The sequence below is a fragment of the Marmota marmota genome, unplaced genomic scaffold, assembly GCF_001458135.2.
Source record: "Marmota marmota marmota unplaced genomic scaffold, marMar, whole genome shotgun sequence".
Taxonomy (NCBI): Eukaryota; Metazoa; Chordata; class Mammalia; order Rodentia; family Sciuridae; genus Marmota; species Marmota marmota.
This window is the reverse complement of record NW_026000075.1, coordinates 15,131,045-15,150,978: the sequence shown is the minus strand read 5'-3', so window position 1 is coordinate 15,150,978 and position 19,934 is coordinate 15,131,045. Positions and strand designations below refer to the sequence as shown.

Below are 19,934 nucleotides of genomic sequence, written 5' to 3'. Positions count from 1 at the left end.
TCACTCTCAATATCCACTAAAAGCATATTTGTGTATTTGTTTTAGAGCAGATAAAATGACCAAATCATAAAAAACGTTCTATCTTGACAGCTTGAAAACAGAATTAAAGTCAGTTCCAAGATGGAAATAGGCTAAGTACTACCAAGGTGGTGCTGAAAAAATAAAGTTTTATCATAAGCAAAAAATTAAGTATTAATTTAAACCTGAGTGAGAGTCATGAACATTAAGATAAACCTGATAACTGTACAACCATCACCTCCTCCCTTCACAATCATTAGGTAAGTGCAGACCAAGTGCAACATTTTCTTCATTTTATTTTATTTTTAAAATTTTGCTTTAAATTCAGCTGAGGAAATTTTAATTCCACTGCCATTCTGAGTGTCAATAACTCCACAACTAGCTCTTTCTAAGCGGGTTCTCCTCAAAAGACTGTACCATGTTCAGCTTGAGCACCAAGATGGTGAAGCCCAGTGGCCAGAAGCCGGACGAGTTTGTGTCAAACATATCACAGGTGCTTCTGCAGCTGGAGATGAACTTGTACCTCAATGCCCAGCTGCAGGAGCTCAACATCACAGAGACAAGAAAATTGAAGTTGGTGGTGGTCAGAAAGCTATCATAATATTTACTCCAGTTCCTCAGCTGAAATCTCTCCAGAAAATCCAACTCCAACTCGTGCATGAGTTGGAGAAGAAGTTCAGTGGGAAACGTGGTTTTTAGTATTCAGAGGAGAATTCCGCCTAAACCAACTCAAAAAAGCCAAGCCACCACAAAAACCTAAGCAAAAACTTTCCAGAAGCCTCAGTCTGACAGCTCTGCATGATGTGATCCTAAGGACTTGTTCTTCCCTAGTGAAATTGTGGGCAAGAGGATTCGTGCAAAGCCAGATGGCAACGGGCTCATAAAAGTTCACTTGGACAAAGCACAGCAGAATAACGTGGAACACAAAAGTTTCCTTTTTTGGTGTCTATAAGAAGCTCAAAGGGCAAGGATGTTAATTTTGAATTCCCAGAGTTTCACTTGTAAACAAAATGACTAAAGTATCATTTATACTAAAAAAATAAATTAATTGGGGCTGGGGCTGTGGCTCAGTGGTAGAGCACTTGCTTAACATGTGTGAGGCACTGGGTTCAATTCTCAGCACCATATATAAATAAATAAAATAAAGGTCCATTGACAACTAAAAAATTTAAAAATTAATTAATTAATTAAAAATAAATCTATAAGCATACAGTAAAATCTGAGGTTATATAAATATTAAAATTGTACAGAAAATAAAGAAATGCTTAAACATTTAAATCATGATTCTGCCTTATACTGCCTTCGTTACCTGGAGATATAATCTTGTCTTTGTAGGATTAAGTTTGTTCATCAATAGAAGGTAGATCTACTTGAAAGTAGTGTCATAAAAAATGAGAGATGATGTGTGTAAGATTTTTGCCATGTGGAAGATTAAGTAAACCATAGTTTCTGAATTTCTGAATTCTAGCAGTCAATAGAAGTGATGCTAACTATAGCCTGTGGATAGTTTGACTTCAACTGCATATTTGTGACCAAAGCTACCGAAAACACTAGATAGGACTCAGTTACCTTGAGTATTATACAAATATAGTGTGTGTGTCTATGACTTTATCCATGATTCAAATCAGTTTGGTCTAGACAGGTTAAACTAAAACTCAATTCTAGTGAAAGTTACCTCACATTACCCTCACATTTTGCCATATTGTAGAAGAAACCAGAGAAACTTGAGATTTCTTCTTAAAGAAACAGAAAGCTTGAAAATGCATTACTCTGTTATAACAGCAACAAATCACAAATTTTCTTGAACCCATTAGAGAGCTGAGGACTCCGAGAAAGCAATCTAAAATCTGAGAAAAGTCACCTCCAAGAGGAAAAAGGATATGATTACCTGCATACCTTAAGGGTAAACTTATTATAGACAGAGATGGTATGAACAATTCAGGTACAATTTTTAACTCAGGTGTGAGCAGGAATGAGAATATAGAGTCCCTGAGAACCACTGATACAAGGTGAATTCACACCTACTAGCGGACTTTTCTCCAAAGACTCAGATGATATTTACAAGAAAGACTGGGTAAGGACCATTTGTTCTGAGTAAGCCTCCCTTGTTGTATAGGTGTGGAAGGGAGAAAAACAACAATTTTATCGAAAGTTCACAAAGTACTACTCCAACTCTTCTTACTTCTCTCCCCTGTGAAAGAGTTAGGGAAGATAAACATCTGAGTTGGGGCAGCAAAAATCATATTCTCTTTAGGGTTTTGGTGAATAATGACTGTAATTAGGGAGAGGGAATGGAAAAATAATTTCTTGGGACTATGTCCTTGTGTGATCTCATTTGGTATCTCAGCAAGCTGTTTACTCTTTTGTGAAAACTAGCAAGGTATTTTAAAATTTATATATAAAGACAAACTAAACTAGCCCAATTTGAAAAAAGAAAAATAAAGTCTGAAACATCATGTTAATTGATTCCTAGATTTATCATTAGTCTTCAGTAATTAAGACAGTTCTGTGTTGGAAAAAGAATTTTGCCTATAGACCATTGGAACTAACTGATGAGCTCAGAACTATGTTTTCAATTGATTATCAATAGACATATGAGGAAATTCACTGGAGAAGCAATAATCTCTTCAGCATAAGATACCAAAAAATTGCACAGTCATAGGAAAAACAATAAAGAATTTTTATTCATGCATTTTATCATGTATAAAAATCAAACTAATTTGACTTCGTTAATATTTAAAGCATATATAAGCAAAACGTATTCAGAACTCCTGAAGTAAAAAACTAAGTGAACAAAATGGGTCAAATATTTAAAAAAAAAATTCACCAAAGAAGAAATAAGGAAGAAAAATGCACAATTTACATAATAAACAATTATTAAGTAGAAAAATGCAAATTTAACCAGAAGTGAGATAGCATGACAATCTTACTATAACAACTAAATTTAAATGTATACAAAGTGCTGGTGAAGATATATAACCACTGGACTCTCAAATATTTCTGGTAAAAATGAAAAACTGTACACCTGCTATGGTTTTGATGTTCCTCCAAAAGCCATGCATTAAAGGCTTGATTCTCAGCACATGCCACTATTGGGTGGTGGTAGAACCTTTAAGGGGTAGAGGCTAATGGAAGTCTTCCAGCCCTAGAAGGAAACCTCAGGTATCTTGTTACAGTAATGAAAAGTTGACTAACCCAACATGACTTTGGAAAACATTTTGGTAGTTCCTTATAAAATTAAACATACTTTGCCATATGACCAAGCAATCTATTCCTTGATATTTACTCAAAAACAATGAGAAACATTTTTTTATCCACATGAAAATCAGTACACAATGGGGTGGGAGGGAAGAATAATCAAGAGACAAGAATGTGCAGGAGTCCTTGTAATCTCTCTCTAATCCAGAGACACCTGGTGACATAGGGTGGGAACACCTCTTTCACTTTAAGAACCAGCACTATCAGGAACTCCTGGGAACCCCACTGGGCAGACCCACAGAAAAGACTAAAAATTAAATGTTACAGCCCACAAAACTAGGCCAGAACATCCTGCTAAACATAAACAGAATGACTGCCTACTAAAATAAAAGATTTAAACAGCACCAAGAATCACTGTCAGTATTACTGGTTGCAATGTCATACTATGGTTTTTTTAAATGCTACCCTTAGGGAAAGCTAGGTAAATGCTGTGCATGAATTGTATATGTGATCTCTCTGTGTTGTTTCTTACAAATGCATGTGAATTGAAAATTAATCCAATGTCCACTAAAAGGCAAAAATACCTCTATACATAAACATTTATATAGAAACTTTAGTAGTTAATGCCCCAAAATAGAACAAACCAAATATTCTGTCACTGCAGAATGGATAAATAAATTGTGGTACTTTTTTAATAATGGGAAATCAATCAAAAATAAAAAGGAAAACTCTGATACATGGAGTAGCATTTTTAAATCTCACATGTATAATTTTAAGTGAAAGTAGTCAGGCCCAAAAAGCAATGCTGTATTACATTTTTTATGTTATACTCTTTTAATTATATTATATTGAGCAATGCCATATTATATATTTTCAAAGGCAAAACTGTGGCAAAAGAAAAACCAAGGCTGGAAGGAGGGCATTAATTAATTGACTATTAGAGCCACCACAGAATTTGGGTTAGGGAATTTTTACTATATTTTGTTCTACATTTTGGTTGGTTGTGATTATATAGCTTTGTGTGTTTTTTCAAAGATTTCATAACTATACAATAAAAAGTGTGGATTTCATTATATGTAAAATTTACCTTAATTAAAGAAAGTAGAAAAAAAGAAAATAAGTCATATTGGTTTTCTCCCTGAATACTTAAGATGCTTATGATCATAAAAAGTAGATTATATCTCTCCTTTTCTATAGCCCATAAAAACATTAAAACTGTAATTGTAAGCATTCTTTAATATCACCTACAACCCTACCATCCCAAAATTCTATGTTCTTTCACATTCCCATGTTCTACCTATATAAAAACTATATATACTATAGTTTTATATATGTATATATATATATACTATAATTATATAACATGTCTACATACACTAATAAATATTTTAATAGCAAAATATTTATGATTACTATCTTCCATATGGATTTTTTATATCTAGTTAAGATATAATTTGCTTAACTTTTACTTATTAGTGGATATTTAGTCTATAATATTTTATTATTGTTGACAAAACTCTATTGATAATCTTGATGGCATGAAGCCAATATTTTGATTTTTTCCCCTTGGGGTAATGCCAATACATCGAACTATGGAAAAGGGATAAGCACTAATCTTCCTTTATAAATATTTCTCATGTTTTCCCCGAAAGACTTTTGTTTGTGTCTGTCTACAGTGGAACTTTTAATAATTCCAGGATCTCATATATTCACTGGTATAAATAAATATTACATGGCACATGGTATTTTAATTTAATATTTGAGAAATAGAGTATTTAGCTTTAATTCCATTTTTTGTGTATCACTAATCATATTATTTCAAAAGTTGTTTGCCCATTTCATTGTACTTGAAGTGTGATCTATCCATGTCCTTTTCCCCAATTTTAATGTATAATGCAACAAAAGTTTCATGCATAATTATTCTTTCACTAAATGTTCCCCACTAGATTTATGACAAATTAGGCTGGGAAATATTGTTAAGTAAAATACAGGTAGGACCTGTGTGTCATTCATCAGAACCAGCATCATGGCCACCACATAGCAGTAACTGGTGCTCAAAAAAATATTTGTTGGAGAAAGAAAATATAGAAGAAAGAAAGGGAGGGAAAGGAGCGATAGGTAGAGGAGAAAGGGACAGAACCAGTCTCCATGGGAAAGGCAGTTATAGACAAAGAGTTACAATCTTAATAGGCATCCCAACATTCATAGTGGTTTTGTTTGTTTGTTTCTTTGTTTGTTTGTTGAGTACCAGGAGTTGAACTCAGGGGCACTTGACCACTGAACAACATTCCCAGTCCTATTTTGTATTTTATTTAGAGACAGGGTCTAACTGAGTTGCTAAGCACCTCACCAACAATGAGGCTTTGAACTCATGATCCTCCTGTCCCAGCCTCCTGAGCCACTGGTATTATAGGTGTGTGCCAATATTGGGGTATTTTTGCTGCTGATGTCATCCGTGGTACAATTTTTCCAAAAGGAGCTGTCAATTGGCTTGGTGTATCTTCCTCCCTTCTGCTTGTCATGGTCATTCAGCTAAAATTTGGGGGCCAACAGAGGTGAGGCAAAGAACCTCACCCCCCCGCTGGTACAAAGACCTATCCACAGGTGTGGCTGTATACTGGACCAGTAGTCAGTGACAAGTAAGATCCAATTGCAATGGTACCAACCTAAGACAGGAGGCTGACGCCTTGAGGTCAGCTCATCTGATAACGGGTAAGGACCATATGTACTATTGGACAACCTAAGGCAGGCACAGTCCCTAAGCCACATGCTTGTTGTTTAAACAGAGAGGGGGAGATGTTGAGAGCCACAGCCGAAGGGGCCCCAGCAAACTTTCAGACTGCCAGCTGATGATTGGCTCACAGCGGCCCCAGCAACATCTAGCTGATTGGCTCCTCTGCGGTGATGCTCATTGGGCTGTTTCCCTGCCCTTTCAGACCACGGAGCTGCTCATTGGGGGACTTTTTTGGCTCCGCCCACGCGACGCAGCCAATCGGCCTAAAGAGCAGGAGGAGTGGGGGAGGTTGAGAGGCTTGTGGGAAGCCGGTGGTGGCAGTTGGGCTCTGAGGGTTTTTCCTGAGGAGCTGTTTTGTTTGGCGTGTGTGGTTCTAAAAATAAAGTTAGTTTCTTTTGACAAGTGGCTCCTGAATTGTGCCCAGCCAGATTGCGGCAATGCCCAACACATTCATAACTCTGTGGTCTTAATTCTCTCTTGGGTCTCATTGGTTTGAACCAGATAATGCAGCTACAACTACATCCTCCCTCCTTTTGCCTCAGAAGGACAGTTTAAAAATGAACAGTGATTTAAAATAAATTATTGGCTTCAGTAAATTTGCATTCTAACAGGCAAGTACTGTTGAACAGTATCAATTTCAGTGAACAGTATCAATTAAATGAAACAGATAATTTTGAGCTGGAGAATCAAAAACAAGCACCCATCTTCAAATATATTGCTGAGAAGATAGAGGAGTGAAGTCACATTTAATAAGTTGCCACTATCACAAAACATCCTCTAGCATGTCATATTCTGTTGAGTTTTGGTACAAGTATTAGGATGCTTACCATATTTCCCCTTTAAAATTTTTCCAACTTAACTTTGAAAGGTACTTTTATTTCTAATGTGAAGATGAATTCAACAGAAAGTGACATGTCTGAAGGTATTTGGTGTGGGGGATTGTGATTGTTTATTTTGTAGAGAGAAAAAAGTACAAAGGGAAGTTTTGCTATTAAAGACCCAAACTTCTCGGCTTTGTTTTATTTAGTTTTTTACTCCCCATCTCCTGTCATACCGCATCAGACACCAACCTTATTCAGATGAGAAGTTTTTGTTTGTCAAATGAAATGGCAAAAGTAACAAGTACATTTCTGGCAGCATTAGTGAGAAATCCATCTCTGACAAGGAGTAGAAAAAATCGCAGATTGGTGATTTTATGTGAAAATTTTACTACACAAAAGCTTCCCTACAGGACCCCGGAAATAATAGCTCATGGGATGTCGGCGGCCCATCTGGAGTGCTCAGAGCCAATTTTGCTCATGCCAGATGATGGTGTGTGCACCAGTGCAGAGCTGGAATAATTCTAACAAGTTGGGAAGTGGTAAGCTGGTTACTGATATTGAAGGTTTTCAGAGAGACCAGAATCAAACAACATTTTTATTTTTACTGTGAATGACAGAGCTCAGCATCCCATTGTCACACTAAATTTCCTTGTGCAGTGGCTTAGTAAAATGAAAGCAAACATCATTTGGAACATTAGCCATAAGTCATGCAAAATTCAGCAGCAGCAATTAACATTTCAATACTAAATTGAAAGGAGCCCAATAAATAACATGTCTGAAGCAGGCAACTAGTGAAAATATATACTTAAGGATATTACTATCCATGGTGGAAGGGATACAAATGCATGATGAAGTTGAACCTAAAACTGTTTAGTATTTGATTCATCAACATTTATGAAAATTTACAAATGACTTAAGGTTTGCATTTCCTGAATTCAGTAACACAACAGGAATTTACCAGAAAAAGCTTATTTAATATTGTCAATATATTCTCTGGTTATAATATTGGGTAGAATGGCTCAAAAGGCAAAACTTGAAATACTTGGAATCCCCAGAAAAACATATTTTTTCAAAGTCTACATCAAAGACAAGACAATTTGGGATTGTAGGAAATAAGTCATAATGGAGGAAAATATCTGGTTAAGAATAAAAGCAAAGTATTGGAACTCTGTGGGAATGGTCATTAAAACAATTATTTGGAGGGAAAATATAGGGAGGAGACTAAGAATTTTTTGATAGAAGAAAGTAGCAGATATTGAAGGGAGATTTAGTTTATTCATGCATTAACAAATTCAATTATCACACCCTCATTGAGTAACTACTGCTTCTTCTATCTCTTGCTTCTGAGCCCTTTGGAAAGACATTGAGATTAAAAATAAACATAAAACAAGCACTTTTAAAGGATCTCACAGATCTGGGCTGGAGATATAGCTCAGTTGGTAGAGTGCTTGCCTTGCAAACACAAAGCCCTAGGTTCAGTCCCCAGCACCACAAAAATAAAAAAAAGATCTCATAAATCTGTGGGGAAGGCAACATGTAGTGAGATTGAGAAGGTGTAAAACAATGTGAAGGTCCTGTAACAGAATTATACACAGAGGAACATTTATAACACTCTGAGAGCATCACTAAACTTTTCTGGTATCTTGTGAGGCCTCAACTAAATCATAGAGGAAGAATCAATGTTATGACTGTGATGAGTTTGTGATCAGCATAAGAAAAAATTCATCAATGCAATTTTAAGACTTCATTCTTGTGATGGAGAGAGTCAGAAACACAACTAATATTGATGATAGGAGGCATTCGCATATAAACACTTTCACTTCCTCATCTTTTGGGGACTCTGAACTGCTGATGGCATTAACTGACTTTTCACTTGCATATAATGGCTTTCTTTTGTTCATTTACAGACCAGTTACTAATGTTAGAATGGCCCAATAAATAAGTTTGATTCTTGACCCAGGCCCAGGTTAAAGCACCCAGGAACACAGGACCAGGAGGAAAAGGTGAAAATATAGCCTTCACCTGTGTCTTCATGGTCTACCCGGAATGTAAAGGATGTTGAGTTGTGACAAAAGACTTCAAAGGATATTATTGATGAACCCTTAAGATCTTCAAAATCAAAATAAAAAATCTACCAGACCAAGGCTATAGGTCATTTTCACACTTTCCCAATCTTATGAGGGTAATCTGTTACTTTTGCTGACTGATAGATATATCAAATAAATGTGAGTGAATTTGGAAAATTAACACAATTTGGGAAACAATAAAATATGTGGGAATGACTCTTTCCCAGAGTTAAGTTTTGTCCAAGAAATCATCTGATCTGGAAGTCATATTGTCAGCCCAATTAAATTGCCAAAAATTCTGTCAGAACAAAGTCTCTGCCTCTTATATTCTCAAAGTATCATGTTCCAGTAACTGAAAGACATATAAAGTCCTCAGGTTTTAAAAAGGAAAATAGATTTTTGTTATTTAAGCACTAAAACCACTTTAGAATATTTCTTTCTCCATTTCAGCACCTAGAGTGTCTTATTCTTGCCCTAGTTAATATGAAAATATATAACTATCAGGGATGTTAACAAGCCCAGGAGGAGAGTCACCCATTACCCCAAAGTTTGAAGTTTGAAGTATGCTAATAAGTGAATGCCAGGCACACACACACACACACACACACACGCACACATGTACACACACATATACACCAGATCAGCCTAAATTCCAGACTACAAAATAATAACTATCAATACAATGTTCTTTGACTTACAATGGAGTTACATACCAACAAATTCATCCTAAGTTGAAAAAATGTCAAAAATATATTTAGTGTACATAATCTACTAAATGTCACAGATTTGCCACATAATATGATAGTTTTCCTTTATTTGTGGATTTACATTACAGTATCCCCAGCATATGCCTGAAACTGCAAATAGTATCAAACCCTATGCATACTGTTTTTTCCTATACAGTCCAAAAGAATTGCCACAAAATACCAGCATTAACTGGTCTTTTCTTGTTTTATGCCCTGTAGTATCACTTTTGCATAACCACTCTTGTTCTTTGGGAGAATCCTTAAGTAAAATAAGGTTTACTTGAATATTAGCATTCTGATGCTGTGATAGTCAATATGATAACTGAGAAGGAGAAATAAATGACTCAGATTGGGCAGTTTATTCAGTGTGGGTACACTAGACAAAGATTTGGGTCTTGGGTGGGATGGAGTGGGATGGTAGAAGATTTTATCACTACTCAGAATGGCACTCAATTTAAAATGTATTAATTTTTTATTTCTGGAATTTTCCATTTAATATTTTTGGAGCATGGTTGACCAAGGGTAATTGAAACCACAGAAAGTGAAATTGAGATAAGATGAGACTACTATACATCACAAAGTATGGGTTGTTCACCCTCATGATCACATGGCCAATTGGTAACCGTGGCTCACTGCTGCTTCCCAGGATCAAAATAGAGTATTTTACTGCACAGAGGTAGCTTGAGAAAACAAAATTCAAAGCAAGGTTTCTACTGAATGCATATTGCTTTTTGATGATTGAAAGGTTGAAAACTTGCAAGTAAAACCATTCTAAGTCAAGGATTTATAGTTAAGTGCAAATCATTTCAAAATATTGTCCACTTCATACATGCAAACATGTTTTCAAAAATAGACTTTATGTTTTAGAGCAGTTTTATGCTTACAACAAAATGGAAAGGAAAATATAGAATTTTCCATTTATCCCTTACTCCTACATATGAATAGACAACCACATCAACAACATTCTGCACAGGAGCTGTACATCTGTTACAATTGATGAACCTCATTGACACCTTCTCACGCCAAGTCTAGAGTTTGCAATAGTTTTAATCTCAATGTTGTGAATTCCATGGATTTCAGACAAGTGTAAGTTGACATATATCCATCAGAATAGAAAGCACACACTTTAATAAATATTTAAATTTTTCACTAAATATCTTATGGTTCAGATCCATAAGATCTGAACCAACTTTAATTATTTTAAATTTATTTTTTAGTTACAGATGGACACAATATCTTCATTTATTTTTACGTGGTGCTGAGGATTGAACCCAGAGCCTCACACTTATAAGGCAAGCACTCTACTGCTGAGCTATAGCCCCAGCCCCTCCAACTTTAATTTTGATAACATAATAGGGTTTCACAAACATATGCTTATTTTCATTCATTTATTTATTGTTGAGACAGGGTCTATGTTTCCAGGCTGTTCTCAAATTTGTGGGCTTAAGTGATCCTCCCACTTCAGCCTTCCAAGTAGCTAGGTCTACATGAATACACCAAACTTAATTAATTTAGAAACACATCACTGATAAACATTTAGCTATCTGTTTTACTTTTTAAATCATTGTAAACAAGGATCCAGTAAACATTCTTGGTCATGTATCTTGTCACTTCATCTACAAAGTTCTGAAGATCACATCTATAAAATCTGAACAATATAGGAGAAAGTTTTTGGAATCATAAAAAAAAATATTCAATTATAATTACATTGTTGGCAATTTAAGCAGCTTTGGGAAAGAGGAACTATAGTTTCATCGTCAATAATTAATTCCTTCACATGATTGCAAAGATGTAATAAAACAAAACATATACAATTATTTTGAAAAACCTAAGATTTGTGTCAATGTTTTTATTGCTAGAGATTTTGAGCAATCCACAGATTATCCTCTTGGTCAGCAGTTATCACTACTCTGAATCAGGACCATTCATTGATATTCACATCCAAAAGGACTGCGGTGGAGGCACAGAGCATGGAAAGGAGATTGCTAGAATGTGGGACAGACAGCCTTCAAAGTGAGCTTCAGAACATGCTGGTACCAAAGGCCACTGGGGTTGTTAAATTGGATACATGACTTAGGGTTTGTGCCTCTCTTCATGAAGGAATTACATGATCCTAGCCTGAAAGCACAGTAAGCCACAGGAAGCATTAGGACAGCTGCCAGCATTTTCCCGGAAGCAATATCTACCAAGGTGGACATAGAATACTTTGGCTCCATGATGAAAGGGCAGGAGACTAGTAGAAACTTTCATTTCTTTTCAATTTCAAGCAATTGATTAAAGTAGAAAAACCCATTCTGGGAATCTAACAGTGTGTCCCCTTAAAATAAGGATTGGGAAAACTTTCAAATAAGTCTCATCCATCCAGTCTGTGAAAAATCAAGAGAAACAGAATACTTCTGCTAACAGGAGCACACACATACTAATTCAGGAAATGTGTACATCATTGCCAAGGAGACAGAGTTCATAAATTAAGACCCTCCCTAGGCTTCACCCTCTCCATTGCCACAGTTCTGCATCTTCCTTCATCTCTGGAGAATTAGCAAAAGATCTCATGATATTATTGTGAAGTAGTACCTCATTTACCTCTCTCTAGGACAGAAGGGTGTTGATGATGTTGTTGACTGGTGGAACTGGTGCATGGAGCAGGGAGACATCAGAAGGCCACATAAGCTTCCCCTGGGAGTCTGGTTCTTCACATGAAAAGTAGACTGTGCCAGGGTGGGAAGGGAGACCTGCCTGGGAACTTTCTGCCTGTAACTGGGGAAGTGAATCAACTCATGCAAAAGGAAAAAAAGACACATTTTGATCTCAAGTCCAAAGTTCATTCCCCAAACCATTTGGCAGGCTCTAAGTGTTGTTTTATTCTTGGACTCTTATGTACATTTTGAAAGTGAAATGTATGTGAAACTGAGCAGATATAAAGTAGGTGGCAATGACCAACTAAAGAATTGTCAATGACTAAACAGTTTAAGGCTAAAAACAGAAAAATGACTTAATCAGATTTGCCTAGTTTCCACTATAGCTGCTAGTTTAGGCTCCTTAGAAAAATGCTAGTCATTTTTTTTTTTTTAATGATTCCAACTGCTACCTTGGGCTTCTTAGAGCCACCAGATCTCCTCTCAGGTAGGAAGACTTCAAAGGAACCTGAGTCTAACACACAGGGCCAGAGGCCAGTTCATCAAGGAGCTAATGAAGCTCAAGCTTCATTTCACTGGAATTGTGGTAAAGTATTATTTTTTTACCTTTTAAAAATTATAGTTTCAAATGTTGAGAGATGTGGCTAGAAATGTAATTTGGAAAAGGTAAAATAAAGATTTTATAACTTATTAAAAATAAAATCTTAATAAAAATTGTAGTTTGCTTTGATTTCTTATCTTATTCTAATACATTCTCATTTTCCAACCAAACTTTATATTCACATATTTGCATTTTTGAAAAGGTACTCCAAGAAGTTTGTAAAACCTTTGACTCTCACAAAAATCTGCTTCCCAAGAATTCACCATTATGGTCTCAGATAGCAATTGTTATATAAAGTCACTAGTATTTGATTTACTGTTTTTTATCTTTCATACATTTGTCTGAGTTCTGCCTGAAATTGCATGATCTATCTTGAGATGGATTAAATCATAGCATATTTCCTTGTTTGTATGTTTTTAGTACTGGGGATTGAACCCTGAAGCACTTTACCACCAAGTCATATCCATAGCCCTTTAAAATTTTTATTTTGAGACAGCCTTAAGTTGCTTGGGGCCTTGCTTAATTGCTGAGACTTATTTTAAACTTATGATCCTCCTGATTAAGCCTGAGTCATTGGGATTATAGGAGAGTGCCACCACATCCAGCCAGATTTCCTTGTTCTAAATAACAACTTGATGAATGGTTAACTTCCTAACATTCATGTCGACTGTGCAACTCTGCATTTTTCCCTAAAAGAAATAGCTTCAAAATAAAGACAATCACATCATCGAGCATCAATTCATTATTAACTCTTATGTTAACCATTCAAATTAGTCTTCGACTCTGGCAATGAGAAGTTGATATAATTTTTGTGTAATTATGAATTGAGAGGCTTTCTTCCTATCTAGAATAAAATAAGGAAAAAAAATCCTAAAAAAAGCAACATATAATATTCGTAATAACCAGGAAAAAAACATATGCCAAACTAACACTATTCAAAAAATTTTTACATAGAAATTTAAGATTTGTGGCTCTGTTGAAAGCATACTTTAATCAGCATCAGCCCTCATCACACTAAAATTTAATAAAACAATTTTTCTTCCTGGTAGATGTGGTAATTCTTATATTGCAGAGTCACACCATCTGTTGCCACATTAACATTTTCGGAATTTCTTAGAGAACATATTTACAAAATTGTATATTCTGTTAAAACTGAAGCCAATGGTAGACTTTAAATGCATCAAATCTGATGTCTGTAATGGCCTAAAGAAAGCCCCAAGCTATCTCCACATGCCAAAGAGTCTAAAGCAGTAGTTCCTAATATAAACTAATCAAGAACTGTCACGGGAGGTATACCATCTGGCATCACATCAACCCAAGTTTCCACTGAGTATTGGAGTTCAGGAGTTTCATGCACTCTGCATTCAATCATCTGGAGATTCCACAGCATATCCAATAGTAAAATATAAATCATACACCCTGCAATAGTTGATTATGTCTGAAATCAGTGAAGTTGTTCCCAAATATTTTCTCACTTCTATAATTACTAACATTGCTATAACTACTATACATTCTTCTGAATGATGGTGGTCATTTCAGTGTCGCTGAAAATCCTAATGATAAGTGCTCCATTCCCACAACCATTGAAAATGACCCCTTTAAAAATGGTTGCTGAGAGTCTATGGTATAATAAAATACAACAGTCCATTATAATAAACTGAGGACTGGTTCACCAACATTCTAGATAAGAATCTGGAAACTCTATTTTATTCCACCAAGATTCAGACACCATGATGAATAGAAAAGATATAAATCTAACTTGTGGAGCAAGAAAGAAAATTTAAAATTAGTCTAATCATCTTACCAACAAACCCTTTATTACAGTTTTCTGTTATTAAACGCTCTCCTTTGATATGATTTCATCCTAACTGTATTCAAAATCATATATAAAGCTTTCAGAAATATAGATGATTATGATTTCTATATCCCATGGTTTTTTTAAAAAGATATTTTTTTTAGTTGTCAATGGACTTTTATTTTACTTATTATATGTGGTGCTGAGAATTGAACCCAGTGCCTCACATATGCTAGGCAAGTGCTCTTCCACTGAGCTACAACTCCAGCCCATCATGTTTTTTTATTTAAGCAAGACATTCCAAAGAAATTTACAACTTAAGTGGACTGTTAGCAGCAGACCAGGCATATCAACACAATTGATAGTTACTAGGATGGCAATAACATAGATCGGAAAATGACACTTGACTCATTCAGTAATATATCATACTTGGCAATATCTATTTGCTAATTCTATTAACAACAACAAAAATATCCTAGTGTATCAGGATTTCACATGTATGTTATAATATCTTCATTTCTTGCTTAAGAGAGGGCATTTAAAAATATAAAATTATGTTTGGTTGTTTGAAATTTTTAAAATATTGGTAGGTATATCTTTCATTGTTTCTCTCTAGTGCTAACACAGAGATGTTATTGGATTCACTCAACAAAAGAATCTCTGATTAAATAGCTTCTAGCCCTCCTAAGGTTATATGTTTAATACTCTGATCTTCCCTTGAGGAGAATCATAGCAAAGCTGTTTCATTGACTATAGATATTATGACAAAAATGCCAAAACAACAAACAGGCACTGACATACAGGATCTGACCACAGACTACAGGTATATTCAAATTAATGCAATATAGCAGTCTTACTAGATATGTTTTCCTTTTGGTGTAAGAGGGAAAGTCTACCAAAGATCATCTGATCATATAAGGGGTATGCCACTCAAGAAAAATGAAATCTACAGATGAGAATTATGCCAAAATTGACAATAGTTCTCTTTCTTCAGGAACGAAGAATTTTCAGGCAGATCCATAAAAGACTTTGCAATCAGTCTGGGAAGCAAACTTCTTTGTGATTTAGTTCTGATCTCTTAATTAGGTCACCACCTGTGTATCAGCTGCTCACATGCTTTTCCCTGTACTTGGAAGAACAATCTCAAATGTTTTATCATGATTTTTCTATCATGACTGTTTCCAGGTTATGTTGTTACAACCTTCTTAGAAGTTTTCATTAATCACCTCTACCTATTACAGATTAGAAAGTTCACTGCCTGGAACCCAAGATTGAAAGGTATCATTGAGAATATGTTTTATTCAGCTATTTCACTGCTGTGACTAAAAGACCCTGGCAGAGCAATTGTAGAGGAGGAAAAGTTTATTTGAGAGCTCATGGTTTCAGAGTTCTTAGTCCATAGAAGGTCAGCTCCATTCCTCAGGGCTCAAGGTGAGGTAAAACATCATGGCAAAATAGTGTGGCAGAGGAAGTGGTTCACATCATGATCAAAGAGCAGAGAGAGATAGAGAACTTCACTTGCCAGACACAAATATATACCCAAAAGCCATGCCCCCAATACCCCTCCTCCTTGAGCCTCATCCTACCTGCCTTCAATTATCACTCAATTAGTCCCATCAGGTGATTAATTCACTGATTGGGTTAGGCTCTCACAACCTAATCATTTCCCCTCTGAACCCTCTAACATTATCTCACACGTGAGCTTCTGGGGGACACCTTACAGCCAAACCGTAACAGAATACATTCAGTAAGGAAAAGAAATGTGTTATGGACAAACTTTCAAAATGAACCATATTTCAAAAGTTGCTTCTTTTTTGAAAAAGTAATTAAAACAATCCATTAAATATCACCATACTTGTTTTAATATATATAAAATTATATACATTCTAATATTGTCTGCACAAAAATTTTATGAAGTAATACTGATATTTAATTGATTTTAAATTGCTGCTTTTCCTACAATTAAAATAAGAACTTTTATACCATAAAACATAAAAATATCTAACCTGGACCATTACTATCAAGTCTCATTTGCCTAAAGCAGTCTACAAGGGAAAGACAGGTTGTTGGATAAGTAAGTAGTCAAGAATTATCATTTTCCCATCTTTCACCATTTCTTTATTCATTTACCCTAATTAGTTATACTGAATTACTCATCCGGTAATACCTCAATATTTGCTCTCATAATCTTTATCCAGTATGAGCTGCCTCTCAAAGACACACACACCCACACCCACATACACACACACACACACACACACACAGTTTCTGGTTTTATCTGCTGTTCATAATCACTTTTACCACAGAGCAACTTTTTTCCAGATCTCTAGGACTGATGGAGCTGGACAGAGGTAAATGCCTGTATCCATAACACAAGGTTTGCTGTATCAGTGTACCAGTGTGGAATTTTTTTCCAGATTGTTTCCTTTTGAGTTTTTTAAAATTGAAATATAAAATTATATTCATTTACCACATACAACTGGATGCTTTGAAATATATATATATATATATATATATATATATACACACACACACACACACACACACATTTTTAAGTAAATATACATGACTAAATATAGCTACTTAACATAAGGAGTTCCTTACATAGCTATCATCCACTTTACATCCACCCTTAGCATTTTTTTAAGAGTAATGTATATTATTATCTATGATCAGTCACATGTGGTACAATAGATGTGTTAAATTTATTCTTCCTATTGAACAAAAATTCTGTATCCTTGACCAATACATCTCCAACCCTTCCCCCATTCACACTAGACCCTGGTAACCACCATTCTGCTCTCTGCTTCAATGAGATCAATTGCTTTAGATTCCACATATAAATGAAAAGACATCATTTATTCCTTGTTATGCTCAGGATTCAGTCCTTAACAAAACAGGGGCATTTGAAAGATCTCTTCAAAGATTCAGCATTGATTTTTTAAATAATATCATTTGAGAATTAGCTGAAACCCAAAAGTAAAGGAAACATAATAACACTTTTCCAGGCATCTCAGTCACTTGAAGAGGTACATACATGCTGGCAATAATCTATAAGGTATGACAGAAACAACCACTCAGACTCATACCTGTGCTTTCTCTTCCCCCTTTTGACTTGCTATAATTTTTATATGCTTAATTGAATTTGGATAAAGTTGTTAGAAGTACTTTATTAAACTTAAAATCACCTCTTTTTTCCTCATTTTATTGTCACAGGCATATAGATATTCTTATATGACAATGCAAAAACATTTGCAGTATTCTTGAAACACATTTAGAGGAATAGACACAAGAAAACCAACAGAACTTTCACCTATTAGATGTAAAGATGTTTTAGCTCTTTTATAAATCAGTTAAGCATTTGTTAGTTAGCATAGGTCCTGTGGCTATTTCAAAGGGTAATGTTAAAAAAAAATGGAAGTCATATATTAGAACTGGTTGTGTTCTGGGAATTGAAAGATTAAATGGAAAGAGTCTTCCCTAAATGATCCCAGTTACAATTGTGCCTGGTTTCCAGAAAGATAAAAGAGATGAAAATACTTATCAGATCTAAATGGAAATACTAATCTTTAAAAAAAACCACCGTGTGAAAGCATAACTGGCTTTTGAGTTAGACATTTTGAGAATTTCATTAAAACTTCAGTCACTGCATTTGTTAATGACAATATGTAGCTTCAAAAGTGGCCTGCTCCTATCAGGCCTCTGAGGGTTATCTTTGTCACACAGGATTCAGAATTTGGGGGCAACTTTTTAATTCGTTTTTAAAAAATGAAAATAGCAGTCATTTAGTAAGAGTGCATATAGATCTAACCTTTCTGGAAAGCTATTTAATGATATTTATTTTAAAAGGTAAAGCCTTTGAAATGTGTATTCACTTTTTTTTTTTTTTTTTGGTTTGGGTTCTCCCAAAAGAAGAAAGAGAGAAGAGAAGCAGAGACATAAGAGAGAGAAGGGAAGAAAGGAGGACGAAAAGAAAGGAGGAAAGTCTTATTTGGTAGGTGATTTCAGGAAGCACATAAAGGAATGAAGAAGGGAGCCAGGAAAGCAGGGAGAGCCAATAAAGGATGAATTGATGAGCAAGCCACTTCTCTGAGAAACTGGGGCTCAATTCTGTTGAGGACATCCAAGAGAATGTGAAATGGGCCTCACCACTGTATGATAGAGAGCTGATGGAAAGGCTGGGGATGTGGCTCAGTGGTAGAGGGCTTGCTGGCAAGTGTGAGGCCCTGAGTAAGGTCTCTAGCACTATGTGGGGGTGGGGGTGGGGTTATAGAGTTAGCAAATGTATCTATCTCATCCGTTCTTGTTTGAGCATCACAACAAGATGTGAAGTCATGTTTCCTCTGGCCCTACAATTGAACAAGTATGCCAAACTGTAGCATCCCAGAGCACACTGTCAGACAAACATTCAGGCATGGAAACATCTGACTGCATGGGAATAATAGGTGACCTCTGTTATGGTTTTGATGTGAGATGTCCCTAAAAAGCTCAGGTGTGAGACAATGCAAGAAGGTTCAGAGGTGAAATGACTGGGTTGTGAGAGTCTTAACCTAATCAGTGCCTTTATCCACTGATAGGGATTAACTGGATGATAACTGAGTGTGGCAGGAGGATGTGGGTCCCTGGGGAAGGGCCCTGGGGGTTTAAATTTTGTCTATAGTAAGGGGAGCTCTCTCTTTCCTTGCTGGTGCCTTGTTCCCAGCTGCTTTCCTCCATCACATCCTTCCACCATGATGCGCTGCCTCACCTTGGGCACAGAGTAATGTAGTTGGCTGTCTAAAGACAGAGACCTCTGAAACAAGGAGCGAAAAATAAACTTTTCCTCCTCTAAAATTGCTCTTGTCGGGTCTTTTGATCACAACAACCTCCCTCCTGGAAATGACACCCTGGTGCATACATGCAATTGTGTGCATATGACCCAGGACAGCATATAGATGAACTTATTCTTTCATCACATTTCTCTCAGAGAGTAGAGGAAAGCTGGCAGTGTTCTAAAAATGCTCCTTTATTACATACATATAGATAAGTAAAATTGCATTGGGTTTCTGTTTGATGTTGGATTCTATCAGAAAGCTCTCTCTTCCCACAGTTAAATCAAAAGTCTATGAAATCATAATCTTTAAATTATTTGCTTTAGGACCGGGGCTAGGAGCCCGCGGAAACTGCTTCTCGGTCCGGGTCCTGCTGAGGGCCGGTCAGGACTCACCCGTTGCTTTGGTTTCCCGGCAAGGGGAATGAAATGCTGCCATTCGCATAGGATACCAACATGGCAGAGATCTGATGTCAGCAGAAAGCTGCGGAGGAGAGAACTTCATCAAT

At 35.9% G+C, this 19,934-nt stretch overlaps 1 pseudogene; it reads left to right on the top strand.

Moving 5' to 3' along the window:
- The first annotated feature begins 436 nt into the window (after positions 1–436).
- LOC107149569 lies at positions 437–1,023 on the top strand (annotated as a pseudogene).
- The last annotated feature ends 18,911 nt before the right edge of the window (positions 1,024–19,934 follow it).